The sequence below is a fragment of the Gymnoscopelus braueri genome (genome assembly GCF_963280865.1).
Source record: "Gymnoscopelus braueri genome assembly, chromosome: 6".
In the NCBI taxonomy this organism is placed as follows: Eukaryota; Metazoa; Chordata; class Actinopteri; order Myctophiformes; family Myctophidae; genus Gymnoscopelus; species Gymnoscopelus braueri.
This window is the reverse complement of record NC_137607.1, coordinates 24287844-24302126: the sequence shown is the minus strand read 5'-3', so window position 1 is coordinate 24302126 and position 14283 is coordinate 24287844. Positions and strand designations below refer to the sequence as shown.

General features: G+C 40.8%; 1 long non-coding RNA gene across 1 annotated transcript; it reads right to left on the bottom strand.

The window, feature by feature from the left end:
- Positions 1-9813: 9813 nt before the first annotated feature.
- Positions 9814-12111, bottom strand: LOC308087588. The gene is made up of 4 exons (XR_013933353.1): positions 12032-12111; positions 11045-11106; positions 10419-10510; positions 9814-9896 (listed from the first exon to the last, which is right to left on the bottom strand). It is a non-coding gene; the product is annotated as an uncharacterized lncRNA (long non-coding RNA).
- Between the last annotated feature and the right edge of the window lie 2172 nt (positions 12112-14283).

Genomic DNA, 14283 nt, shown 5'->3' with positions numbered 1-14283 from the left:
ATTTTCAGGTCAGGACAGGATATATACATTTTATCCAATCAGGAGAGAGAACTCGCACAGGATACAGAGTAAACAAGTGAAAGTGATTGCACAAAGAAATGAGCAGACAAAATTGGAACTGGAATACTACACATTTTAAGATGATAAATGGGTGATCTTTCCTGGGGAACATTTCTGATCAGAGAAGGGGAGGTGGGTTATACGACCCATGGCATGCGGTACGTACCAACTGAAAGCCTGAATATGCTGTTGCTGTCAATTGTGTGTATGTGCTGTAAATCCCGTTGAGGTACAAGTGGCTTTACTTATTGTGCTGTTGGCTGCAAGTCAGTGTGCCCAGGGTCCCAATGTCTCACAATCCACCTATGCATAGACAGTATGCACTCTCTAAAATCCTCACTGTTAATGTGGCCTACTGACTCTGTTTCCTGTGTAGTAATCCATAGGACCCTCTCTGTACTCTGTGTATCACTCATCAACGTATGTTTGTTATACAGTCAGTTTTCACACTGCCATACTCACATCCTGTTCACTCTGCCCGCCACTACACTAACACATCTGTTCACAACATTCCATTATTTACCGTATGTGTCAACTCATCTGTCCAAAACTTTTCTCTCCTTAAGATTACTTTTATTGAAGTTCTGCTTTATGGCATGGTGTCAGTGGAAAGTGACAGGAAAGCTGGGGGACAGAAGAGGACGTCAAATGGCAAAGGCCAAGAGACAAAACCAAACATCCTGCTGGATTCTGATCCCAGTCTATATGCTTCATCTTCATCTGACCCAGGAGGGAATTAGACCTTGGTTTATTCCCATTCATAAAGTTGTTACTTGTACTTCCAAAGTACCTTCATTCTTCTCCATTCACATATCTGGGCCTCTTTGCATAAGGAATAACAGTGCTGCTATGAGTCTGTTTCCTCTTTTAGTCGTCGTAGTGTACGTAAGTAGAACTAATATTGACTCATGGGTACTACTGTTCTTAGAAGATTTCTTAGAAGATTTAAGAATACAATGTGGGTCAAATTGGTTAAATGTAAAACAGCAGCTTTGTATCTAAATAAAAAAGAAACTGCTAACTAGTATACTTTGAGGATCTGGAGCTGACAAAAGCCTCCAGTGATTCAATTATTATTCAAGTCAAGTCACATTTATTTGTATAGCCCTTAATCACTGTTACTATTGCAGTCTCTAAGGGCTTTACAGGTCCACATTTAACAAGGGAAACAAATGACACCCCCTGTTGATACCGTCTCTCAATCGGCAAGGAAAACCTTCCGTGAAACATAAGGGAACATTTTGTTTTTGTAAAGCAATATATTAACTATTTTCAAATTGTATTTTTAGCTTGGTTAACATCAGCTTAATAGACATTCTCTCAGTTAGAATTATTTAATGGCCCAGACCGGTCCGGGAACTTAGGGCCCTATCTTGCAAGCTGCCTTACCCCTAATGCCTAAATGTGTTTAGCAATTTTTACTATTTTGAAACACATGTTTAAATAGTGAAAATATATGATCTACATTGACACGTTGTGAGCTTGTAGAACGGCTATTTGAATTGTTTTAAAATGTTTAGGCATAAGGGGTAAGGCAGTGTGCAAGATGGCCCTTATAGGCTCTAATGTAGCCTGACAGCGCATTGAATGTTCGAGTCCCGTTCCCGACGATCTTTGCTGCATGTTTCTCCCCATCTCTCTCTCCCTGTTTCCTGTCCATCTCCACTGTACACTAATAAAAAATCTATGTGAAAATGTATAATTTTATAAACATTCTCATAAAAGTATTACATTTCTCTCAGTTTGAATTATTTAATAACTATTCTCTCAGTTAGAATTATGCATTTGGTGATCTCAGCAATTCACGTTACCAAGACATCAGAATTACATTCATATGTCGATGACATGGGAAACTTGATGTGCCCTCAGTTTATTATTCCATAGGACTTTGGCTGAACACAACTCCATGGGGGCAGGGTCCGATGACCGCCTTATTCCACTGACCTGTGTGGGAAACATGCGGTGGAGATGATAAGTGCATGGACTTGTCAGCCTGTCACCATGTAGTGTTGGAAAGCTCCTTGTTTTTGAAACATTCAGTTGACAGATAAGCTATATGAGAGCGTAAACAACCATTGGATTAGTGTTTATCTCTATGGAATCTATCCGATGTGCTTTTCTCTGGCAAGGTTCAAAATACTACCAATGCAAAGTTAATTGTCATACTTGTACTTGCATAATCTTTTTCTAATATTTCCTGATCTCTCCCAATCTCTCCCACACGTTCACTCAACTTTTTCACTGTAAAAAATGGCTTAAGTGGCCTGGACCGCTGGCGTAGCGGTCCAGGCACCTAGGCTCCAAAGTAGCCTGACAGCGCGTCGCAGGTTCGAGTCCAGATCCTGACGGCCTTTGCTGCGTGTCACTCCCCATCTCTCTTGCCATTTCCTGTCAGACTACTATCATATCAATTAAGGCATAAAAGCCCAAAAATAAATCTTATATAAATGGTATAAGCATGCAAAATTGCAAGCTTGCATACACATATGTGCGCACGCACGCACACTCACACACTCAAATCCCCAGTAACTGGGCATTAGATGAACACTGGTGATTTTACTGTGCAGACACACCAGACACTCCATGCTCCATGATGTGGTGTTTCCTTATCAGACAACACGGTGCAGGAAGTAGCGGTGGGTCAGGGGGTGTGTGAGTGGGTTGGGGGGTCTCGGGGGGCTGAGTGAGAGGTGTGAGCGGCACCCTTACTCAGACTCCCAGGGTCCAGAGGGATCAGTGCGTGTGGAGTCCTGCCAGCTCAACACACAATGAGGGGAAATGGGAATTTAATACAAACTTTCTCACAAAGTCTCAAACACCTCCCTCCTCCTCTCTTTGCCTTCCCACTGCTAGGCTAGACCACAACCCCACTATACCAGCCCTGCCACTAAAACCACAAATAAGTGACACTAACCACTAAAACATGTCTGGGGGTGTGCTTCTGTAAATTATGCCCTGTACAGCCTTCATTAGGAAGATAAATCAAGATTAAAAAAAAAAAAAAAAAAAAATAGACAAAAAAAAAAAAAAAATCTGAAAGCTTACCGTAATTTAAAACCTAAATTACACTGGATGTTTTACACTTTGGTCCCATACACATTTTTAATGTCAGGGACCCCCCCCCCCCCAGTTTGATAGGCATTAGGCCACAGGTCCCCATTTGATATGATCTCTGAGACCCCAATCTACACTGTAAAATCTGCAGTGTTCATGAGTGTACAAATGGAACCAAATGGACCCGTAACCGTACACACCAAGCACTATAACTATAACTATATCTAATTGTTCACTATTGTCTTTGTTATAGTTGTGGTGTGCCATAAATTTGAGTTATTATGTATTATGTTTTTTTTTTAAGTTAGCGGTATACAGACACCAGTAGTGCTTGGTGTGAATGCCCCCTAAAGGCTCCATTTGGTTCCTTTTTTTTTGTTTTTCATTTGGTTCCTAACTATCAATCATTACCTGGGAACCCCCTGGAATCCCCTCAAGTACACCTGTTGGTCCCACCGGACCCCACGTTGAGTTCGAGTGCCTTAATAGTATCCCTGTGCCTCATCTTACCTCAGGAAATGGCATAGAAACTGGTCTCACCCATCTTTATTTGGCAACATCTGTAAATGTATTTTTGATTGTTTGATATATAGTGCCACTGACTGGCCCATTAGGAAGACATTATTGTGTTTCTTGGCTCAGCCAGGGGAGTCAGAGAGTTGTGTCTTTTGTCCTCGAGTGTCATCCAAAAGCAAGCGCAATAATCAGCAGCCATCACTCTCACAACAAACAAGGTTTGTAGTAATTACTACGAGACAACAAAGGCTTCTGGACACAATGGCTTATGTCTGAGGAGTGCAGAGCCAGGTCTCCACCCTGCATATCCCCCCTGAGACAACTTCTTACACACACACACACACACACACACACACACACACACACACACACACACACACACACACACACACACACACACACACACACACACACACACACACACACTCATGCACACACATACTGTAAACATGTGTGCGCCTACTATAGACATGTGCACACACATGCACACAGTATTGTAAGTGTTAATGCAGACTCTTTATCTCTCCTTGTTTGTCCATCAGTCTTTGTCCCAGACACACAAACACACACTAAAGATCCTTCTCTGCATACAATGCAACTATGATGATTTTACTGTGTGCATTGCCTCATACTAACTTTGACTCTGGATGCACTGTTGCAGAGGTTGAAGCATCTGTGTTGACCCATCATTTGATGTTTTCTCTTTTGACATCCCATCCAAGAAGAGTCTGTTCTATGTTGTTTCAGCAGCGCACACTATTTGTCTGATCCCTTCTCTCTACACTCCTCTGTTTGTCCTTCTTCTGGAGCATGGCTGATCGTCCATTCTGTAGCCATAGGTTCAAGGAGAATAATCTGCAACTCTGTTTATTTTGGTGTGTTACATGTTTTATGCTTTAGTTTGTTATACTTCAACCTTAACATATGAGCCCATTTGGCATCTTCCAAACAATCAAATATGCAACCCACAATAAGTTCAGAACTTGGAATAGTACTAGTAATTGTTCTTGTATGGGATGAGTTCATTCCCCAAGTGTGTGTGTGTGTGTGTGTGTGTGTGTGTGTGTGTGTGTGTGTGTGTGTGTGTGTGTGTGTGTGTGTGTGTGTGTGTGTGTGTGTGTGTGTGTGTGTGTGTGTGTGTGTGTGTGTGTGTGTGTGTGTGTGTGTGTGTGTGTGTGTGTGTGTGTGTGTGTGTGTGTGTGTGTGTGCGTGCGTGCGTGTGCGTGCGTGCGTGCGTGCGTGTGTGTGTGCGCGTACGTGCGTACGTGTTAACCTGGAAACCAGACATGCCAGTGTGTGTGTGTGTGTGTGTGTGTGTGTGTGTGTGTGTGTGTGTGTGTGTGTGTGTGTGTGTGTGTGTGTGTGTGTGTGTGTGTGTGTGTGTGTGTGTGTGCGAGCGCGCTTGCATGCGCAATGGAAATAATAAGGCCCTCTCAAGGTGATCTGCTCTTTACTGTGGTCAAGGGGACCCTAAGGACCTGAGCCAGCTATGGGCGCCAAGGCCCTTTGTTTGCTCTCAATGTGCAGACTAAACAATTCTAACCTGCCTGCAATCATTAGGATTCTTTAGCTTTTTAACCTGAGCTTGCTGAGCCAACTGTGCACAGCATTTACTCATTATGGTTTTCAATTTGGGATTCATGCTCTGTTGGGGTCATTGCACAGGTCATGTATGATATGATACAGTTTCACCTATTGAGAGTCGAGAATAAAACTTGTAGCCTAGAGCAATCCCTGTTGCTCCTGCAATCGAAAACAGGAAATCTCAAACAATAAGAACTTGAGTCAACTTCAAGTCAATTGTCTGAGGCTGCAAGGAAATGTATAAGAAAACATGAAATCGGCCATAACAAAGCCGACCCGTCTGCACTGAGAACATGAGCAAAAGGGTGAGCTGGATTATTGTTCTAAATTAGCCTAAATGTTTCCAAGTAAAACACTGGGTGTATGACCAAAGGAATATGGCTGAAATGACAGAAGAGACACAACAAGCATATTGTTCATCGTTTCCTGAAGCTGACTGACTGGACAGCGAGAGTAAACGGTCAACTGACCATAAACTCTGCATGGATTGCAACCAACTCATTGAAGTGAAGAAACAAAGCTGTTGCATTTGGCAAAACATGATACCAGCTGTTGCATTTGGTGTTCTAACTCATCAAAGATTATTAGAAGCCAAGAGTAGCAGTAAACGCCAGTGTCAGCTCTGGAGTCTACTTGATGCATGCACAGTGGATACAGTACAAACATAACAGTGATGTACACTTACAGAGTAATCAACAGACTAAGCAGCACTGCGCAAAAAACCCAAGAATCCCTAGATATCGTTGCCCGAATATTACCAGATATGATGCAAATATGATGATATCCAAATGGGATACTCTCCGAACAGTATTTGAAATATATTTCATGGTCGGAGCATATCAACTACGGATGTGGGACCACTTTTATTCTTGATAGAATATGGAGTGTATCATCCCAGATACTGTATATTACCACATGCCATATTCGGGAAATAATTCTAATCAGTGTCTAAAATATCTCATCAGAAATGGACAGCTGTCATATGTGGAGATGATTAGTTACTCATATCCAATGTCAAGATATGACCACTATCCATATTTGAAGTCCAAACACCAGTTGCAGCTTATGTCAGGATATTGCATTGATACAATCTGTAACCATATTTGAAGTCCAAACACCACTTTCATTTTATGTCAGGATATTGTATCGATACGACCTGTAACCATATTTGAAGTACGACCTGTAACCATATTTGAAGTCCAAACACCACTTGCATTTTATGTCAGGATATTGTATCGATACGACCTGTAACCATATTTGAAGTACGACCTGTAACCATATTTGAAGTCCAAACACCACTTGCATTTTATGTCAGGATATTATATCGATATGACCTGTAACCATATTTGAAGTCCAAACACCACTTGCATTTTATGTCAGGATATTGTATCGATACGACCTGGAACCATATTTGAAGTCCTAACACCTCTTGCATTTTATGTCAGGATATTGTATCGATACGACCTGTAACCATATTTGAAGTCCAAACATCACTTGCATATTATGTCAGGATATTGTATTGATACGACCTGTAACCATATTTGAAGTCCAAACACCACTTGCATATTATGTCAGGTTATTGTATTGATACGGCCTGTAACCATGGCCGATCTACTTTGAAGATAAATATTAAGCTAAAAATGACAACAAAAAATCACTTTCAAATGAGCAATATTTATTTTTTAACAGAGCTGGGGCCAAGACCTCCAAAACACACACACACACACACCTCAAAACTCTTCTCCACACACACACCTCAAACTCTCCCTCTCTCCACACACGCACTTCCAAACTCCCTCTCCACACAACTAGGAACAAGGTAGGAACGACGGGTCAAGATTGGGCAGAAGTCTCTGGAGAACTGAACTGACGTTTTAAACGGAACGGGGTGTGAGTGATGCTAAAAAAATATTAAAATAAACATCCACACACACACACACACACACACACACACACACACACACACACACACACACACTACCCTAAACTGTTCACAACTGTACTCCTAAAAACAGTATTAAAATAAAAACATCCACACACACCACCGTTAACTGTGCACAACTGTACTCCGAAGCTTTTGAAAGGGTGCATAAATGTTTCGTGTTCCAGTTCAGTTCCCCATAGCTTTGTTTGATTGGCTCAGCATCAGATTTGAACCAGAAACATAATGACACCTTCACGTGTTTCCAGTCCAAATCTGCCGCTAAGCCAATCAAACAAAGTAAACTGAACTGGAACCATTTATACTCCCTTCCAAAAGCTTAGGAGTCCAGTAGCCTATACACAAATCCACAGAGCGCTGCCCTGTAGGTGGCGCAGCCATTGCTGCGGTGTCAGACTCTGTGTCAGTCAGCTGCAGTCACTGACGTTACTCTTGAGTCTTTTACCTGCTTTTTACTAACTTTTACTAACACTAACTTTACAAAGATGTATAGTTATTTAGTAATTAAACCAAGCAGGTAAAGAGTAACGTCAACAGACGGACAGAACCGCAACAGCTGCTGACTGAGTCTGACACCGCAGCAATGGCGCGCTACCTACAGGGCAGCGCTCCGTGGATTAGTGTATAACTAAAAGGCTTTACACTCCAGTGTCGCCTTCTTCCTTCTCACTCTCCTGCAGATAGTGATGCTTGCCCTCTGCAGCAGGGGGGTTTGTCTGGTGAAGAGTTCGTAGTTTGTGCGAACACGGTTGGACTTCGGCTCCACACACTTCCTTCGGTTTTCATCCAGGGCAGTTTGACATGAAGCCATTATTTTGGACAGCCGTCCGGCGCGCCACTTTGGTGAAGTTATTTTAAAGGCAGTCTTGTCTTCATCACTCTCGACAAAGTTCGCGTCCGCACCACTGAGGTAGTCCAAGTCCTCTCTCTCTCCTCCCTTCTGCCCAATCTTGACCCGTTTCTTGAAAAGCTGTGTAACAGATGAGAAGAGGAGGTTAGACTTTTAAAGCGATCAACAAAACTAAATAAGTAAATACAGTATGAGGGTTATATTATGGCTAGCTCTAGTCCCGAGCATTAGAAAGTTCTCGCTAACCTCTGGACCAGGAACAGTGCATTTTCCATTGACTGTAAAATGAACAGGTGTACATTATGACAAGGGCTCCCAAGCTTTTCAGGCTGTGACCCCCCTTCATAATATTTGAACTGGGGACCCCCCACCCTGACAAGCACTTGGAATTTTAGGAGTTGAGGCATTACATTTAGTTGACACGGTTCCACAGATAAATGTTGTGAAAATAGCTGATCTACAAACTCACAACTTGAGGACGTCCTCAGAGTTACTACAGGGGGTCCGCCAAATCTTTGTTTGATATGATTTTATTTTTTTACATTAACCACTTGAACCCTAGCATCCCTTTTCTGAGGAGAACTTTAGCCAGAAAAAAGATCAGCAAAAGTTTATCTGAAACACAATTTTATACAATATAGAGGGGGTCCCTGCTTCAACTCTCTCTCAGCTTGGCCTGAAAACGTTGAAGACCCCTGCGTTAAACAGTATGTTGGTTTGTTTACTGTCGAATGAGAAAACAATGTTGCACTAAAGTAATTAAAAGGTCCCCGACCCCCAGTTTGGGAACCATTGAGAGTAGGATCACTACACTTGAGAAAACCTAAGTATGATTTTGATATTCACTGAAACAAGGCAGTTTTATGATGCTGAAAGCCTATTGTCTATGGTGGGAAGCCTTTTATAACCCCACCTTTTGTGTAAAATGCACTTTTTGGCCAGGAAATAAAACGTCCTGACAGAAAAGCTTTGATTCACTCAAGTGTGCCACCGATCTGGACTGGACAATAAAAAAATGCTATGACAGATCTGTAGAATAGGCTTAAAGGTAGGGTAAGTGATTTGCTTTGGTTAAAATAAGTGTTAAATAGCTCTATATTGTGATAGTACTCATTGCTATAGAGTGTTTGTTCAGTAACAGGAGTCTCCTTGTCTCTCCACCTCTTTATTAAACAGAAAATACATTTTCGTTTCAGTTCAATTTTATCCAACCAGGACAGAGAACTCAATCAGGATACAGATTAGGATACAGATTAAACAAGTGAAATGTGAAATGGAAGTGATGACACTAAGAAATGGAACTGGAACACTATACAAATTAAGCTAAAAAATTTGTACTTTCTCATGATTGGCTGAGATTTTGACACCTACCGAAAAATGTATTTTCTGTTTATTAAAGAGCTGGAGAGACAGGGAGACATCTGTTACTGAAAAAACACTCTATAGCAATGATTACTATCAGAATATAGTATTTTAACCTTTTAACAAAATACTTTTAGTTTTAACCAAAAAATATCACTTACCCTACCTTTAAGATCAGAAACCCATGTTTTTGTTTTGGCGAGTAGTGAAACTAGTATATTGTTTATTTTTTACTACTAATATAGCTCTGGACCAGAGCTATATTATGGCAGCTACACAACCCAAGCTATAAACATTTGGACTGTATGACCCCTCTGCTTTGTCTCCTCCAGTGTATTTCTCAGTAATTACCACCTCACTGTTATATCCCTTACATAAAAAAGGTAATTGATAATTCACGTGATCAATAAAATGCAACAGTAATAGAGCAGGGCAATAACTCACCCGATCTTTCCTGCTGGTAAGGGTCTTTATCCAGTTCCATCTTCTGAGCGGCTTTGATGTTCTCATAAGCCCTGTTGCAGGCTCCTAGTGAATGAAAATTACAACACAAATACCAAGTTATGAACTCTAAATGTATTATAGTAAGGCATCTCAAAAGGATAGTGATCACAGATAGTTTACATTTTGTCTGCTCAAAGAAATGAGCAGACAAAATGTAAACTGGCAAACAAAATGGGGGTACTCTCCTGATGAACATTTATTTTCTGTTTATTTGAGAGCAAGAAGAGACCCCTGTTATTTAGCAAACACTATAGAAATTACCATTTGAATAGAAAACTTACCTTTTTAACAAAAACAACAATATAACATTTTGCAATATTAGATGGTTAGTGTGCCATCTGTTATCTTTAACAGTGTCAAATCAACACTAATCTACAATGTAGGTATTTAGCAGACGCTTTTTATCCAGAGCGACTTGCAGTAAGCAAGGTAACGCATACATAGAAAATACCTCACGATCACAGGTAAGCAGCAGGTCATCCAATTGTTAAAATTACAAGCAATTTAAGAACATAAGTCCCCAAATTAACGTGATATCAGACTTACTTCTGACTAGGCTGGTGGTCCACTGGGGCTCTGAGTCGTGAATAGCCTGCATCACAGCCTGGGTCACCACCTCATTGTGAGCAGTACGGAAGCTGTGGAAAATCACACTTTTAAGATACCCCTCATTAAGCATAATATTTTTTTTTTTCCTAAAATGTTTATCCCACGATTTTGTAACCCCATTTTTTACACCCAGTGCCAATTGTCTATGTAATCCTGGGCACTACCTTCCCTCTGCCAACCTAGGGAGGCCAGGGCCGAGCTCATGCCTCCTTCAATGCATGAGAGCCAACTGACCTTCTTATCACCTGACAGGGGAGAGTTTCCCTGGTTGGACGTAGCGCGTGGAAGGAACACGTTATTCCAACCAGTTCCTTTCCCCTCCATCAGGCGCCCCTGGCCAGGGGGAGGCAGTATAGTGACCAGGATTACTGCATGTTTTTGTGAGGGTATCTACCCTAGGAGACACGGGGAGAACATGCAAACTCCACACAGAGAGGCCCTTTCGCCAACCCCACCTAGGGTATGGGCACTGATATTTTCAGCATAACATGATACAAAAGTGTTATGTTATTTCACAAACAGAGGCATTTCAGAGGTGGGGGGGGGGGGGGGTGGGAACATACCTGTCCTCCGGCTGGACCTGCCATCTCTCTCCGAGGCTTCTATAGATTTAACGGACGGTGGTCTGTAGGGACATTAATACAGTGGTGTCAGTCTAACTGTACTTTTCAGCCCTGACCCCCCAAAATAATCATATTTGAACTGGGGACCCCCACCCTGACAAGCACTTGGAATTGTAGGCATTACATTTAGTTTGACTCGGTTCCACAGATAAATATTGTGAAAATATCCGAACTACAAGCTCACAACGCCTAGCACTGCTAGGCGTGAGCTTGTAGATCGGCTGATTTCACAATATTTGCCTATTTTTTACATAATATTTGGCCAATTTGGTATTAAAAGGTCTTAAATTCCTTAAATTGTAACTTTATAAATGTGCAGATACCCTGTATACACTGTATGTTGGTGTGTTTACTGTTGAGTGAGAAAACAATGTTGCACATTAAGCTAATCATTTTAGATCGGCTATCGAGGTATTAAAAGGTCTTAAAAGTCCTTAAATTGTAACTTTATAAATGTGCAGGTACCCTGTATACAATTTTACTGTATGTTGGTTTCTTTACTGTCGAGTGAGAAAACAATGTTGCACTAAGGTAATCATCTGGGGACCCTCCAAATCATTTGGGGACCCCCAGTTTGGGAACCATTGCAAGTATGATCACTACACTTGAGTAAACATAAGTATGATTTTGATATTCGCTTAAACAAAGGCAGTTTCATGATGCTGAAAGCCTATTGTCTATGGTGGGAAGCCTCTCAGACCCCCACATTTTGTGTAAAATCCACTTTTTGGGAAGGAAATAAAATATGTCCACCAGACAGAGAATCTTTGATTCACTCAAGTGTGTTTATTCAAGTCCTGCATCACCCTGTTAGCGTATTTCTCAGTAATGACCACCTCACTGTTAATTATCCCTTACATAAAAAGCCAATTGATAATACACGTGATCAATCAAATGCAACAGTAATAGAGCAGGGCAATAACTCACCCGATCTGTCCTGCTGGTAAGGGTCTTCGTCTTTTTTATGTCCTCCGGTCCCGTCCAGCTCCATCTTTTCACTGCCTCCTAGTGAATGAAAATTACAACACAAATACCATGTTATGAACTCTAAGTGTATTATATTAAGACATCACATACATGCAGAGAGACAGTGTAGTGCCTCAGTAAAGTAGGATCACAGGTAAGCCAGGTCATCAGAGTGCGCTGGTGTCACACAAAAATAGCTGATCTACAAGTGATGCAACACATTGTGAGCTTGTAGACCAGCCATTTTTAATACAGGCACCTTGTGCAACAAAGTATAAACCAGGCTTTATGGTTCATTTGTATCTCTGAGTTAAATTGTGTATCAACGCGTTAATCTTTGTATACAGTCAAATAAATTATTATGACATGACATCACAGAAATGTAACAGATGCCTGTTAAGTTGCACTGACAAGACTATTCATTCATATTCACACTTGATAGTGTAAATATACTCATAGTACTGAGTCATTATATTCACTGCTGATGGTTTAACACAGCCACAATTGGCACAGTGTACAGTAGGCTACAATAATTTAGATTACATTAGTAAAGGTCAATTGTAATGGTATTTGCCTTATTTTCTCACTGTTTGCATTTGCCCAGATTATTACTATCTCTATTAATTACCTGTCTCTGCACCAAAAGGTAGACACAAACAAGAAATAGCATAAGAGATTGGATGACAGCTCATTTTGGTTAAAGGTAGGGTAAGTGATATTTTTGGGTTAAAACAAACAATTTGTAAGGTTAAAGTACTATATTGTGATAGTAATCATTGGTACTGTATAGCAGGGGTCTTCAACAGGGGGTCCTCAGAGTTACTACAGGGGGGCCAACACATGTTTGTGTGATAGGAACTTTTTTTTTTAACCTGTTGAAACCTAGAATTCCTTTTCTGAGGGGAACATTAGCCAAAAATAGCAGATCTACAAGCTTGTAGATCGGCATTTCGGTTTGGTTAACAGTTACTGAACAAAATCTCTATAGCAATGATTACTGTCACACAATATAGAGCTACTTAACACTGTTACTGAACAAACACTATAGCTACTATCACAATATAGAGCTATTTAACACTGTTACTGAACAAACACTCTATAGCAATGAGTACTATCACAATATAGAGCTTTTTAACACTGTTACTGAACAAACACTCTATAGCAATGATTACTATCACAATATAGAGCTACTTAACACTGTTACTGAACAAACACTATAGCTACTATCACAATATAGAGCTATTTAACACTGTTACTGAACAAACACTCTATAGCAATGAGTACTATCACAATATAGAGCTATTTAACACTTATTTTAACCAAAGAAACCCTATGCCTTTAATTAAGTAAAAATACACAGTAGATTATCAAAGTGGGGTCCAGGGAGGGACCACCAGAGGTTTCTGAGGGGGTTCCCTAGCTATATTAGTTAATATAGCATGAAAAAAAACAGTTTAACCACCCTATTACATCAGCTATTTGAAAATAGCAGATCTACAAGCTCAGGTTGCAAATATTTTCAGAAGGGGGTCTGCAGCCAAATAGCCTCTATTTTGGATTTGGGGGTCCTTGACATGAAGGACCACTGCATTTTCATGAGAAAATATAAAAGCTGTGCATTACCTGTAATATTATCTCACTGCTCCAACCTCTGTGACTGTGCATGCCAAAAGTCTCCAAAAGTCTCCACAAATATATCAGCAGCTTGTAGAAACTTACTTTCTTGTCCAACAGTCTTTTAGTGCCTTTATTTCAGTTCGTTTTAACCTAAATCACTTCAGCTATCACAGAGCCTGCATCCTGCATGAGAGTTACTGACTGCGCGCACTCAGAGTTCATTCAAGGTTCACTGCTGGTCCAATGAGTCAAGAGCCAATAGCTGCCTGCAACGTCATGGCACTTTAGCACACAGCCAATCGCATTTCGTTTTTTCAAACTGAAATTTGGCGGGCATGCACCCACAAAGCAACAGACGTCTGCAATGCATTGTGGGACTTGTAGTTAATTTTGGAAGTGCTTTCCATTGACACGCTGTATGTGTCGTTTTTTTCAGAAACTACAACATGGCGTCTACATTCATTCACTGTTGATATGCAATATATTCAGTTAGTTTGGGCATTAAAATGTGTTTAAATCAGATTTCATTACAGCTGATCATTTGCTTATATAACCTGTCAATGAATATATGATGTCTGTTGTATGATGTCGTTTTT